This window comes from Balearica regulorum, chromosome 3 (assembly GCF_011004875.1).
Source record: "Balearica regulorum gibbericeps isolate bBalReg1 chromosome 3, bBalReg1.pri, whole genome shotgun sequence".
Lineage (NCBI taxonomy): Eukaryota > Metazoa > Chordata > Aves > Gruiformes > Gruidae > Balearica > Balearica regulorum.
The window spans coordinates 123,275,466-123,291,353 of NC_046186.1; the positions used below are offsets into that span (position 1 = coordinate 123,275,466).

At 39.9% G+C, this 15,888-nt stretch overlaps 1 long non-coding RNA gene across 3 annotated transcripts in view; it reads right to left on the reverse strand.

The window, feature by feature from the left end:
• The window catches only part of LOC142601188 (uncharacterized), a 505,408-nt gene that overhangs the window by 284,106 nt on the left and 205,414 nt on the right, over window positions 1-15,888 (reverse strand). The window lies entirely within an intron of this gene.

Here is a 15,888-nt window from a genome sequence, read left to right on the forward strand (position 1 = left end):
ACCTTTAAAACTAAATCCTTAATCTTGCTCTGAATTTAACCACTTACATGACACAAAAGCACTTTTGGGGGAAGGAAGCAATAGGAAAACTGTGGACAAGGAAAGCTGGGAGTGTGATGGAGACACAGATGGCGTTTGTTGCCTAGACTTGGACTAGGTTGTGAGAAATCTGCATGGAAAAATTGTCATCTTTGCCCACATCCTTTGTTTCTTGTAAGTCATCATCTCCAATGAAAATCCTTGCAACTTTTTTCAAACTACTGGAAAAGAGGAAAAGGAAAATCCAGGCAAAGCCTCATCCTCCCCATGGAGTGTTGCTTGGTCAGAGCATTCTGATGGTGACTACGCAGGAGAGTGAAGTGTGAGACAAACAAATGTAAATCCTGTGAGACAGGAAGACAGGTTGCTGTTTTAGAAAGGCTGCTTGCTCTCTGTTACTTCTTGATTCTCTGGGACCAAGTACACAGAGAAGTGACAGTATGTCCTCCCTGTTCCAATCCTGATACCATCAATGGACTTTCTGTTCTTTTCATTCCATCACCTTTCTTTCTATACCTATTTCATGATTTCCACCAGCCCAAACCGACAAATATTAAAAAAATCCCAAACAATCCTTGTGGGCATGACATCAACATGCCCAAGAGAAAATATTTGCAAAAGCGGGCATGAGGTTTGCAAGCGCACAGAACAACGCACTCCACGTTAATGCAGAAACGCTTGCGGAAAAACTGTTTATCCTTTACACGCTCCATTCAGTCAACACAGTGACTGTGTACCAGCTGTGGAAGGGCAACTCATCCTCACTGTTCAGGCTCAGGTTGCCTTCCAAAGACAGAAGACACTCTTACGGCTTTGAGAGGGACTGAAGAACGTCACCATGGGACATGAGCTGATTCAGCTCCTGCGGAGTTCTTCCACCCAAAGCCCTGTAGTAACCAGAGCCCAGAGGTGTGCAAAGCCGGTGCTTGGAAGAGCTTCTTCCAGGCTCTGTCTCCAAACCCCCTGCGGTTCTCTGCCAAGCTGTTAACACTGGCTCAGAATGACTTGCCATAACAGTACCCCAGATTCATGACTCCTGGTCCCTACATACATATAGGAGCAGAATAAGACCTACGTGCTGCTTTCCATTACATCCACTCCAATACCAATAGGTATTGGTCACCGTTTATTTCACCACTTGATCTGGTACTCCGTGTGTTATTCTCCTACCTACCTTGCATGTTGTGAGACCCCTTAATATCATACTTCGAAATTTGCTGATGTGAAATACTATGTAAATGCAAATTATTACACTAATACTAGGTTTCAAAAGAGTTGTACTCTAAGAGCTCTAGTCTTACTGAATCCCAACATTCATTAAAAGCACTTTTACAGAAAATAGATGAAATTGTTCAGGAAGTATTATTGTGTTAAAGTTCACAGGCTCAAAATCTAAGCAACTGGGATGATAATATATCCTCTTAATCTAACACGTATTTACAAAATCTATGCAAATCTCTACAAAGTCTGGGTTGTTTTCCCAAAGAAAAAAAGACTTAGCTCCTTTTTGTCTGTACTAAATATTCAATGCCAATAGGCCAGCATGCATGAGTAACCCTGTAATAATAAACCAGTATGCTCACATGAGAGGGGGTGGAAAGGAAAGAAAACAGATTTTAGGTTTATGCTTCTAAGAATTTTTTGTAAGGAAAACTATGAAAACCACTCCATTTCCCCATACAGAGATATACAAAGTTTCTCTAAAGGTTCACAGCCAAGCAGCTACCCTACGACATTTTCCATTGTCCACTTGTATTGTTTCCCATTGAAAAAACTACCCTGTTAAAACCCCTCAGTTCCCCTCCAAACGTCAAGCAGAGGGGAAACTCCCACCTTGCAAGAACTCCTCTCTCTGCAGATACTCAGCCCCAGCTCACGCAGGGCTGCAAGTCTGAATCAGAAGTAAATCTTAGAGTGCCAGAATGAAAGGCCAAGGAATGTTATCTGTGATTACAAAGGCTTTGCAGCAGCTCCTTCTGAGCATTCTGCAAAATCCGTATGAATCACAAATGCCGAGTTTCATCCATTCGTTCTCTGCTAGAAACTACCTAGTTTCATGGCAAAACATAGCACAAACAGAGCTTCAGCTCCAGGTTTCCTGAAATGGGCTCCCTACTTGCTCGGAGAGTTCATGAACTTCTCCCAGCATTCTGGTTTGAGTCTCCAATGAAAGCAGTCAAGCTTGGCTTGGATTCGTTAATGAATGTGTACAGCATTGTACTTAATAACAAAAATCAGCAGTGATCAATGAAGTGTAAAAGGAAAAAAGAGAAGGAAAACTGAAAGAGAAAATGTTTGTGTTTCCTACCCATGGCATTTTTAAACTCCGTGATAAGGAATTCGGTTCATTTTCTCAGTCCCCAGTACGGTAAACATCCTTCCTTTTCTGAGTAAGTGCAGGGCCTAAGCTTTCTACCAACATTTTCTGCTCACTTTAAAACTGAACTTCAACAATATAAACATTGGTGCCTATGTGCAAGGTTGAAATGAATAACATCGCTATTTTGTTTAAACAGACCATGCTGAATCTTTAAACCTTTTTAGGTGGCATGACCAGTGGGTTCAGGAATGCAGTCTGTTTGGACAGTGTAAGACCTTTGTTGTTGTTGGGGAAACTCTGGCTTGATGCCTCTATCCATCTAAATAACTGAAATAAAAGTGCATTGAAATTAGAAACACATGCGGTCTCCAGACTTGTATTTTCAGTGTGCAGGATAAATAGGAATTTTTCATCTCTCTGAACTACTCAGGCATACAGCGCCATGTGTCTCATTAGCCAAATGATAGGTTCCCCTGAACCTTCCAAGGGAAGGGAAATAGGGTTCCTGCCTCCAATAAAAACATCGTACTTTCAAATATTAGCCAAGAACATTCATTCTTTACGTACCTCTCCTTCCCCAGGTACCACCAGTCCAGAAGGCCACCGAAACGTGTCAGTTTTACGCGTGTTCCCTGAAAAGGAAGGGCCTATTGATGCATTTTAGCACATAGTTGTTGCACAGCCAGGCACAGACTTCTTGCAAATTGTATTTTATACTTCTTGTTTTATCAAATGAAAATGAAATTGAGAAGGGATATAATCCTGTATGTGAAATAAATTACTGGGATAAAAAAAAGGAGCCTGATTCACTTTATAAGCTATTAATAACTGGCTTTTGCAAATATCATTAGTAGGTAAACTCCTATTATAATGCTTTTTGCAGTCTTATAAATCGCAATGTAAATGTATTAAGATGAACCTTGAATTCCAAGTCTTTCACGTACCCATTTAAAAGCATAAATATGGGCTGCCCCAAGAGGATGAAGAGCTCAGTATCTCTGTTGCTCTCGAATGCCTTATCAACATGCTCTTTGCATCGTTTATGGAACCGCAAGGAGCACGGTGTTTGGAGCGCAGGCCCACGATGCAAGTCTTTTCACTCTGGGTACATCTCTGAACTGAACAACGATCTCGCATCGCACAGTGGCAACGCCTTCTTCATGGGACAGGGTATATAATCAATCCTTCAGCTACGTTGAAGGGGACAAAAGAGCATGTTGGAAGGAAAAGGTTTCCCTTACCGTCTCTGCTTAGCCTTTTGTACCTTTACAGAAGTCTTGGCATTACACGTGTCTTTAGCAAGGCTACAAACTATCCTTTGCTTCGCCTTCTGGTGTCAGAATGATGCTTCTTCCCGTATCAGCCGCAGAAGCGATGCTGTAACGCTACCCTTGGATTCAGAATTTTGTACAGAAAATGAGCAGAGAAAGCATAGAGTTATCGTAGTGGTCCAATATTACTCTGTGAATGGTTATGAACATCTGCCGTTACACTTAAACGCATTTATTTTCTGGCCATAAGTGTGCACAGAAATATTTAAACTATATGACTTTTAATGATACTTCAAGAAACAGCTAGCCTGTTTTGATAACAAACCTATAAATGCTTGGAGGTGGGTGACAAGATATTCTGAATGTCATATACACTGAAAAGTTAAACTTTTCTTTAAAATCTGTGGAAAAGTCAGTGATTTCACATGGAGATGCAGTACAATGAAAGAAAATCAATGCTAATTTATTCTGCTTTTCTTGGTTTTCATTAGGTATCTATTTTTCAGGACTATGTCCCTACACGTTTTTAAAATCTCATGTCCACTACAAAATCCTTGGGAAAATGAGCACAACTATAATATCACCATGAGAATGACTATTTTGAGAGAATGTTTCTCAATTCCTATGTTCATGAAAATATTTACAAATTTTGGAATGTCCGAGGGTTTTTATAATCCTACAGCTATTTGGTATTTTTCCCATATTAAGATTCTCAAAAACGTTTTCAAAATCACAAGTATTTTATTTCATGTCAGAAGTGACTAATCTAGTTTCTCAGTTGAAGCTGATCTTTATGCCAGATTCTGATTCCTCTTAAAATATTCCAGATTCAGGAACACATGCACCAATGACAACTGAAATATATGACATTTTTCAAAACACACAGAGAGGAGAATCAGGTCAACTTTGCTTCTGGCAACAATCTGGAAATTCTGTAAGAACCAGAGCCCTCCTGAGACCTCACGACATAAGTTATACAAGAACAGCCTTTCCTGAAGTTTTTCAACAAGTCTACCTACAAACCATCACTTGTCTCTGAGCACAAAATGCAGATACCAAGGAAAAGTAAAGTAACAGAGAAAATGTCTGAAGCTCAAAAAAGTTTTAAAGATTCATGTTTTGAAGATCCCAGTCTGTCTTACAAATGCCAGTTAATTCTGCTGGTCTAGTAACCAGCTCAGAACCAAAGTCTTCCGATATCCAAATTCAGCTCTGAAGTTCTCTCTCTACGGACTCGGACATGACAAGCGAGGCTAAATTCAGTCATGACATAACCCGTATAGCTGTATGGCTCCCCCACCACGTTAACCAAGTACCAGCCTTGCTTATGTGTTACGTTACATTATACTATATCGTATTAGATGCACAGTCGTACACTTCACTCCCTAAAACGAAAGGGAGCAAAATTATCCCAATATTAAAACCAGGCAACTGAGGCTACTGAGCTGACTAGCACCACTCTGACAGTTGTCTTAAGAAGAATTAGTTAATTAAGAATTAAACAGGTAAACCTACGTTTCCTGCGTGCAGGTCCTGCTTTCAGTAGAGCATCCTTCCTCCCTCCTTGACTTCACAAGAGGCCCTGTCTTCCTCCAAAATTCAGGCTCCAATTCTTAATTCTTAATATTCTTAAATGTAAATTGGAAGTATAAATATTATGTTCAAAAGCACCAAAACAAAGAGACATGCTCACTCTTTCCCTCAAAAGCTCTGAGAATAACGCTGAATGTGATTTGTACGGGAAAAATGGCACCTAACATCAGAAGTTATTTGGAACAAAACGACCGATTCATTCCCAGGGAGAGGCAACGATCTTGTATATTCAAGCACATCAGGCAAACGGAGTGAATTATAATACATAAATGCTATTGTATTTTAAGATAAAAGCATGGAGTCCCCAAAACATACTAGAAAATTAGCATTTGAGTTCTAAAGACCGGAGGAAGCTGAACACGTTTCTGGGGAAAAAACCACCTGGCTTCACCAAATTATAAATAGCCTCCTCTCATTTAGCTACACGGAAATGACAGCTAGCTTTTTTAACACAATGCAACTGTCCTCCCTGCGCCTCTGGCTGCTCTTTTTAGGTATTGCTGTTTGTTCTAAAGCACACAGGACAAGAAGGAGCTGAAGGAATTCTGTGTATTTATTACTGGTGCAGATAAGATTTACATCTGACATCCCAGAATAATGACATCTACGCTAGCAAGTAAGATATTCTTGTTTCAGAACTGAGCAACTTTTAAAATCCCCTTTTAAGCTTTGCAGCCACAGAAGACTCTTAATAATTGATTATAATTGATTTTAACCTTGTCCTAACCTGGGCAAAATGGCAAAGCCAATCATCTTTGTCCAGATGGGATATGAGAAAAGAGCCCCCAATACACATCTTTAAAAGCTCCAGACATGAGCAGAAGATAAAATATTTAGTCTGCAGAAGCCTTGACCTCCCAATTCTAGCCAGTTTTGAACTTGAATTGATTTCCGACAAGGCATCTGGGAGATGATTACAACAAAATGCACTAAAGCTGGGCAGCCTTTATTTTAACATCCCAGCAGCTTAACCTGTTAATAACAGCAATTGTTTTAGATACAATACCAATTTCTGTAACAGACACTAGAAACGGCTAACAGCGAGGCAGTGACGGTGGCAATGCACGGTATTAGAGCACAGCCGTTCACAATCCTCTCGTTAAGGTTGTGTCAGCACTTCCATTACAAACCCCTGGTTTTCAGGGGTTGAAAACTCAGCTGCGAAACTATCGTCCAGGGCTGAGATGCTGCAGATGAGCGGTCTCGTCTTGGGCAAAATGCCGAGTGAAGCCAAAGGGAGTTTTCCCTGAGTAAGGGTTAGCACCATCGGAACTTGGTCATCGGTCGAAGAATTTGTTATGAAATAAGGGATGAAAATACTACAGAGCTACATATTTCTTAAAGGCCGGCTATGACTTTACTCAAAGGATGAAAAAGGCTTTGCAAATAACGATGTTCCAAACAAGGACATCCCAGAGATACTTCCACTTCTGCATAACCCTGAAGGTATTCTAATACTCTGCAAGAAAAAGCCAGATTTGTGGATCACTTACGGATGCAGACTTGCTGACCTTATTTATACACGCAAGTCAATGGAATTCATTTCATGAATGAATGAGATAGGATACGGCCTTATGTTGCCATAATGTTCGAACCAGACATCACCAACACAAAAATCACACTTGTGATAAAAGACCTAACATTACCTAATTTCTCTCCTGTTTTCACTTATTTCCATTGCATAGTCAGTATCTCCTGTTGTAAATATTTTATGCGCTAATAATATTCCTGTTTATCCTACACTCGTGGCAAACTCTGAAGCAAAGAATATAATTTACAGACTGTATTTTCACACACCATAAAGGAAGGTATCGCGGTCTGGCCACGCAAAACAAAACAGAAATATTTATAAACTTATGAACATGAAATTATGAGATGGCAAATTAAATTGGCAGAAATACCAGGCAGATCGAATGGCTTATCCCAACTCTGGTTTCTTCCCATACCATTTGCCTGCTATCAGGTAGTCAGCACCCCTTTAACTCACGTAGTTTTCTTTAGTATTTTACTATTTAGGTTTTATATTAAAAGAATATTAAGGAAAAAAAGTAACTTTTACAAAGGTGCTGTTGTTTGAAGAATTTGCAAGGCAAGCGCCAGCGATGTCAGCATTGCGGATATCCAGTGAGAGTCTAGAAGCAAACCCAAAATGCACAATATCATAAACGCTGTCTACTCCAATCAAAATTCATAAATCAGTGGCATAAACTGTTGTGGTGTTGGGTTGTTTTGGTTGTTTTGGGGTTTTTTTTGCAACAGTAATCACTATTGAAATATTCCTTGTTTTAATATGCAGATATTTCTTTATGCACAGACATTTTAAGCTCAGCTATTCTATTCCATGCAGTGCGGGAATTCCTGAGCATGTTTTTTGACTTCACCCCTTTTCCATTAGGGTTTGAGGATAAACAAGTGTGTAAATAAAAAACATTTCTGCATTTATTACTAAAACAATATTGAGATTTTCACAAGTAACCCTGAGACAATTACAGCTGTTGGTACCATATTTTCACCATGGAAACTTTTGTTTTACTTAACAATTGAAATTACAATCAGATGTGCTCATCCCTTGTTGAAGTAATGAACAATGGTACATCTGAGAGAGAAATTCAAAGTGCATCATTTATCTTATCCTATTTTCAATTAGGCCGAATAAAGTGTAAGATGGTTCCAAACTACACCACAGTAACAGGGTAAGTAAATTTATTACCACTAGAGTGCTAATCTTAGCAGATGGTAAAAAAATATTTTTAGCATGAAATATGCTAAAGCAATAAATCTGAACAAGGTAGATGTTATCAACTAATATCTCCCCAGTGTGTGGTAAAACTCCTGCATGACAACTCAGCATTCTTATAAACTCTGGGTGAATGCTGTAAGATATAAGTCTCTCTATAGGATGAAAAATAACAGAAATTAGTAGAAAAAGCATTCAATGTGCAGCTTAATATAGCATACCTAGTAGAGGAGAGAGAGGTGCAGAATTTTGCTTAGCAAGATTTTTTTTCCTCTAGACAACTCATTTTTTTCTTACAGGAAATTTTTCATTGACTCTGGGGAAAATATAAATCCAGTAATTCTCTCCTGCTTTGAAAAAAACCACTACCTAGGTTTTTTAAAATAGAAAATAAAAAGACAAACATTAAAATCATCTTAAGAAGAAAACAGGGGAAACTTGGGAAAAAAGGAAGCCCTTCACTTGCCAATCTATAAGCACAAGAAAAAAATACAATAACAGTAGAATGAAAAATGGTTTCCATTGTTATCAACAGCACATTACAAAACACTTGAAATTCAGAACTTAAGAGTCCGGTACCTTTGCAGCAATGAAGACACTAAAAATACATGGAGTAAACATGCTTGGCAAACTTTGGAGACTTTTTTTTTTTTAAGATGGCCAAGCTGTTAGGCAACATTATAATCAAACCAATTCATTAAATGACAACATAATTAAAGTTAGTAAGCATTTGCCTCAGGTAACAATGCCTTTACTTTTTTAAAACTCATACTGCTGCTCACCTTTGTGATGGATTATGAAAATAAATGGCAGGTTCCAGGACAAGAAATCAGCCTTTGCCTGAAACCATGAATAACAGCATCACCTCCTCTTTCAAAAGGGGAACACAAAACTAAAGAAAACTTAAGACTGATTTTAAAATGTATTTAATATACTTGAACGTACATTTCAATTTTCTTAAAAGTATAACTTCCTGAGCACTGAAATAAGGAGTTCATGTCAGGAGATCTGAGATGGACTCGTCAGTCTCCGGGTAGTGAACGGGCACCGTTAAAGAAACAAAGAGAGCGCAAAAATGATCTCTAAAGATCCTATAATCCCGTGATTCACTGGTGGTGGTGACTTGTGCCAGCAGACAGAACATGACGAAAAATGGTGGGAAGGACTTTGGATGATAACAGATACTAAAAATATCTAAATACAATAGCAAAGTTGAACGCCCCTCGTGTCAACTTTCCATTTGATCTCACAGTACCAAGTGACACGGCAGCCAGATAGCAAATGATAACGCTGCTAGCTACAAATCAGTATCTATAGGGGAAAAACGATGGTGTCGAACCCACTGCAGAGTCTGGGGAAAACACCATCTCAATGCTCAATGTCCATCATAGAACAAAACTGAAAACATCATCATGACGCTATATAAACCCAACACGCACCCACATTTTGAACATCACCTGCAGGCAACAGAAAAGATAAAAGGAGGATGATGAGATTAATCAAGGAATGATGGCTCACTCTCTCTCCTCATAGAAGAACAGAGGAGCACGTAGAAATAACCAGGCAGGAGAGAAAAACAAGCGTAGGTGTGCACTGTCCCCTGTGTGTGTGACCAGCCTGTGGAAATCCTTCCCGCGGGATGCAGATGAGGCCAGAAGTTTAAATGGGCTCAGAGAGGGATTAGACAAATCCACAAACTTCAAGGCAGGTAACCTTTAACATTGACCACCAGAAATTGGAGGAAATACCTTGGCCAAGTTACACTGCACATGTTCTACTCTTTTCTTTACATGCACATGTTCTACTCTTTTCTTTACTTAACTAAGCATCTGTGTTAGCCAGAGGCAGACTGCCAGTGGAACCAACCTCGGGCTAAGCCAGTACAGCCGTCCGGACGTTCCTTCCCTTCACAGGTAGCTAATAAAGCAGACTAAAGAGTTACTACAGCCACTTCCAGGACAGCAGAAAATAAAAACAAACAAACAAACCAGTGTGGAAAGATGTTTAATAGAGTGAAGTTTCCAGAATAATGGTTGCAGTCTGGGGCAAAAAGGGCCACACGTTTGCTCAAAGCTATATTCATACCTAATAACGCTAAGTGTTAAAGAACATGTGAAATATACTGCGTACATTAACAAAAGCACTTCAGCAATTAACTGCTCACCTCTTAAAGCAGAATTTGTCTCCTCCATATCCTTTTTATTTGTCGTCTTCTCACACTAGAAATATCTTTAAAATGCATTACCAGTTTTTATTCATTTACATAGCTTTAAAAAAAAAAAAGAAATTTGTTCCCCTTATGAACCACGCAATTTTTTTTTTTTTTGCTTTATTCCACCTTTTCCAAGCATCAGGTAAAAAGTATTTAAAAAATAAAATAACCGATCATAAGCTACCAAGCAGGACATGTGTGGCTCCCAAGTATCTCATCAGATTCAGCTAGCTAGGTAATGAAGTGGAACTGATGACCAGCTTATTGGCCACAATTAGACCAAAGAACAACAGGAATGAAAGAACCTCATACATTGAAAACAGGACAAAATTTATATATTGCAGGCTAGAGAATTAGCCAGAACTATTCCACTCCCAAATCTTCCCAAGGGAAGACGGTCCAAATTGAAATTAGTATAATATATTACCCCAAACATTGTTGTAATCTTCATTTTCAAATCACTTGGCTGCTTGGCTCAACTTTTTCTTTTAAAATACATCAGACCAGAAGTAAAAATAAGGAATGTATATTTATCTCAACAAAAGCTGAAAAGCTGAGACTCAACAGCAGAGATTGTCAAAAGGAGACCTACCTGAATGAAGGCTACAAGATGAGGCCCTCAGAATTTAAATAGCTTCCTTATCTAATAAAATATAAAAACTTATAATAAAATTGTGGCTATAAAAATCATAGAATTAATCTATATTGTGTCTTTACAGTTTTGCTTCAATAATAGAAGTAAAATAGATTAAGGTTTTAAAAGCAGTAATTTTGTTGCTCTAAGATTTGGGTCTCGCATTTTTATGCCTCGATTAAGAATTTCCTTAATTCCCTCAGTTCAGATATGCCCTAGTCTCATAGGCTGACCACACAAAGACGGAATTAATTCAGAGGGGTTTTTTAATAAACCGCAGCAACTTTTTACAAACTTTACAGATTAAACATGAGTCCACAAAGTTTAGGATCAGGATTCAAACTCTGCCAGCAAGCGAGGCTGAGCTGGCATATGGTAGAGAGGGCTCCCTGTCTACCACGCAGGCACAGGAGAACATTTCTTCAAACCGAGAGATGCTCACATCAAGAGTCTCGGTTGTGCCAACATCAAGTCCAGCAGTTTGACTTGTGCAGAATCAAGATTTTAGATGCAGTATGCCCAGGAGAAACCTCCTAGGAGGCTTCAAGTGGGGGGGGGGGAAAGAAGGAAAAGATTATGCACAATAAGGGGGCAGAAGAAAATCACCGACCTAATTTAAGCTGGGGTTACCTTTGCATCAGAAACCATGGAGAAGGTGTACTGGGACCTGAGTGATGGATGACACGTGAAGAGGAAATACAGATGCAGCAGCCCGGGAGCTGGAGCGAACAGCGCAGAGATGTGAGAAAAGCGATCCGCCAACGTTCCTCCCCGGCCGGGAGATACTCAGTGTTGACAGCAGGGCCTCTGTGGCAGCAAGGACGAGCAGAAACGTCGCTGTTTGTGCCCCAAACAAAAACGTTCGAAGACTGGACCCTTCTCTCGAAGTGCGACAGCCTACCTACAGACTGTAAAGTTATCGCTAGACAGGTGTCCCGCAAAGCTCCCCGTGTCAGTTCAAACCTTCATAGCACCCACACCTGATGTGGCTAAACAGAAACCACGCCTGCGAGTAGTGCGGCAGCATTCTGGACACATAAAATAGTAAGTAAAGTAACAGCAAAACCAAACAGCTTAAAAAAGCAAAGCAAGGCGCCTCTATATAATTCCTGAAAAGGATTTATAACCTATATAAACATGGATCATAAACCCATTGGCAAATAGATACAAGCCATTTCAGAAAGCTGCTTAGTTTGTATGTCAGAACGTGGAATTCTGAACGAACGCGGTGTGGCAAAGAGATCGACTCCCGCTACTCAGGACACATAATACTGTGGCTTGTGAATGTACTAGCTTTTCTTAGCAGAGACTTGATTTTTGATCCTTTTCAATGCTTGGATTCATGTTCAAGGACAGGGCACTCAAGTAATCTTATGAATGCACTTTGTGCTAAATGTCCGGATGAAAGATTTTCATAAAAAAAAGAAGCTTACAGCATCTGGCCACTCTGCCTCCATTCAGCACAGTACTGAAGGACTTAAATGGAGATATATACTGAGGGGTCATCACCCAAAGTGTAATATGCATGGCAGGGAAGCTTTCAATCACCTGTCATATGGAGTCAAGTTGCTATAAATCTTAGGAACAAGATGGTTTTTTCTTCACTATGTTTTTATGAGAAACAGGTTACTGATAATAACTGGTTTGACACTTCGACCTACTTCCTAGTGAATTTTGCATTAGTATTTTACTATACATACACTGTGGGGATAAAATTTTACTCTCAGAACTGCGTGATGGATCTGAGCTTCAGTATGCTTTTCTGCTTAGATGCAGAGATCTTACGCCGCTGTCAACGTGAGCTCAATAGCTGTGCGTTAGTACAGTACCGGCAATGAGACCCGCCTACAGAACTAGGGCTGTGATTCTACATTGTCCACAACGTACTCAACTTCTGGCAAGTCCACGCGGCTCTAGGTTTTACTTCCAGTTATCTCTTGTATTTTTTTTTTCTACTGCAGAAGCCCTTATAACACAAGCCCGCTAAGGCAGAACGCGGTCGAGACAGAACATGACGACTATCACAGATTTCTACAGTCCCTAGAAAGACAGCGTGCAGATGATAACAAAAACCCCAATCCTATCATTTTACAGGTGGTCAGTTGGTAGGGTCAGTTTTCTCTGTTTCAGAGAAAGCAGTTAGCTGCACTTTTCAGCTCTAAATCCAGATGTTAGGAGATGCTCAGGAGTTTGGAAACATGCCTTTTTGCTGGGGTGCATCCCTGTTGCCCAGAGGTGCAATTCCCGTCCAAGGAGATCAATAGATACACCGTACGTGAAATAAGTACGTAAACGGACATGGTACTAGAGATTCACCTTGCTAGAAAGGGGTCCTCAGTCCAAATCAGTGGGAAGTTGTATGCAGGAAGAACGTCTGTGTTGTGTGGTTCTTTAAGTTTTGGGTGTCTAAAGCGTTGACTGTGGAGAAACAGCAAATCACACGAAAACACAAACACGGTTGTTCTAATATAATTTTGGAAAATGTTTCATCTCTTTCAGAGTAGTAAATGGTGAGGGAAGCCATGTCATCACTATTACTTGTGTTATTTAACCAATCTTTTCTTTCTAATAAAGAACCAGGAGAAATAAAAAACCATTGATCTTTATTTATTGACTTCTTAGTGAGTATAGTTAAAGTTGACACAAATCAATCACAATAAAGTTAAACGGATAATATAGCATAATATGACCCAAGATGGTACTGGAAGTTTAATTTCTGCAACTCAAAGTTTTAGCATACGTAGGGCAGTGAAGAGAAACGCCCAGTTCGTAGTATTCGGATGCACTCTCTAAGAACACAAGAGATTCAGAAAGGGCTGCAACGGCATGTTTCTAGAGAGGTTCCTACGCTGAAGAGAGGTCTGCCATGGAGGATTTTATGTAGGACTTTCAGTCATCGCACTAATATTCAAATATTTGATCGGTTTGGGATTTTATTTTTTTTTAACATCTGAGTATTTGGCATTAGAGCACTATGTGGTGCAGCAGGCATTCAATCAAACGTCTTTAGCAACAAAGAAAAAATGGACAGAATCATTACATCATACGGCTTAAAAAAGAACCCCTCCAGTACATTAAAACATCACGGTCAGAACACCCTTTTCTCCCTCAAACAAGATGACACATTTGCACACCGTGGGCACTCGGCTGGACGCGTATCTCAAAAAGAACAGTTCTCCTAACTGTGAGCAGCGTAGGATTTATCCTTTCATTGTGTCACTGCACTTTGTAATTTCAAAAAATATACACTCAGTCTTCTGCTTTTCTGTTGTACAAGGTGATTTACATAGAACAAAGGATTTCTTTTAAAAGGTCATCTCCACCCCTTTGCCCTATCCACTGTTTATACACTTCTAGTGATCTAAGAGTAGAAAGACAGGGAAATTCTTGATGCTTACAAACATTTTTAACTGTTTTCTCAGTCAAAGCAGACAGAAAATATAGAAAGGTGAGTGGAAATAGGACTCTTTCTAAGGGAATAAATGGCTCTGATTTCCTTTTCTCTTGCACTTCTGCCATTAATTTAAAACTTTCCAGGCATTCTGCAGGCAGTAAAATGGGCCAAAATATTCTTTGCTGTCAAAAGTAAATCTGTTTATAGTTTTGCTTATGAGGCACACTTTCAAAGTCGGTTGGCAAATGCCAAATATACATGCCAATAAAGATCACTTTTGCTGTATGCTGTTTAAACATGGAAAATAAGAGAACAAGAAGTCTTTTGAGACAAGGGAAAGCAATATTAAAATCACAATTACCAAGACAAATCTAGTTTTCCTCAGCATCCTTCTGTTATGTGTAATCTAGTGCCACTACCTTATTATTGTTAACTTCTTTACAGTATGTGTCCTCTCAGTGAAGAAAATAAGACCTGTTGCAGAAAAGCATACTGTGGGCTTAAGACTGGAGGAAATGATGCTCTTCTGGTTTGTTAAATGATGACAAAGGTCCCTGTCTTTTGAGATATTTCAGAAACTTTTTTGTAAACCCATTCATACTGATTTTCCGACATTATCCCTTTTACACTAAGCCTCAAAGGAAATAAAAAGCACCGTGTAACTAGCTACTGCTTTCATCCAGATTCTTCTCATACAGAAGCAGCTAATTCCTTTGCTGCCCTAAAACAGAAAAGAAAAAACAAACAAACAAAAAACCCAACCAATACCAAAAAAAAAATCTGTCTTCAAGGGCAACTTCCTGAGAGCGCTGCGTAGCTGCTCTCTGGCTTTGCACTGGCCTTCCTGTTGTAAAGTGGTCATAGGCAGAAAGGAAAAGAGCATGGAGGAGACCCAGTAGGCATGGACACGGACATGGACATGGAGGTGTTTATGATGTGCCTTCAAAGCTACAGGTCTCTCCCTGCCCTCTTTCCTTGGTCGGGGCCCTTCAGGCTGATAACAGGCTGATTGACGTGGGATGTGGTGGAGGTTTGTAAAACTATGAGTGGCACGAAGGCAGCATCAAAACATGAAGGAAGCAGCTGCTTGCTTCCTCTTTAAAACAGATCCAGGAGACATCAAATGAAATTTGCAACCATTTGATCACAAAAAACAAACAAAAGGAGATGGTTCGTGCAGTATGTAAATAAGCTGCAGAACTCCTCATTGCAGAACTTTGTGAATGCTAATATTTATCATAGAATGGGTTGGGTTGGAAGGGACCTCAAAGGTCACCTAGTTCCCACCCCCCTGCTGTGGGCAGGGACACCCTCCACTAGACCAGGTTGCCCAAGGCCGCCTCCTCCAGCCTGGCCTTAAACGCTTCCAGGGATGGGGCCTCCACAACCTCCCTGGGCAACCTGTTCCGGTGCCAATTTAAATGATTAAAAAAGCAACTGGAGAAATTAATGGAAGAAAAACACATGCATGACTACTAACAGAGCCACCAAGTTCACTCATCTAAGACAGAACTAAAGCACAAGTTTCCAGAGGCTGAGAGGGTACTCTGGGGAGTACCATGATACGCTTGCTCCACACTACCTCCTTTCCCTAGACATGTGCTACTGGTGACCATTGGAAACAGGACACTGAGGTAGATGGATGCCCAGTAAAGCTGTGCCTATAAATACATTTACATTTCAGAGTG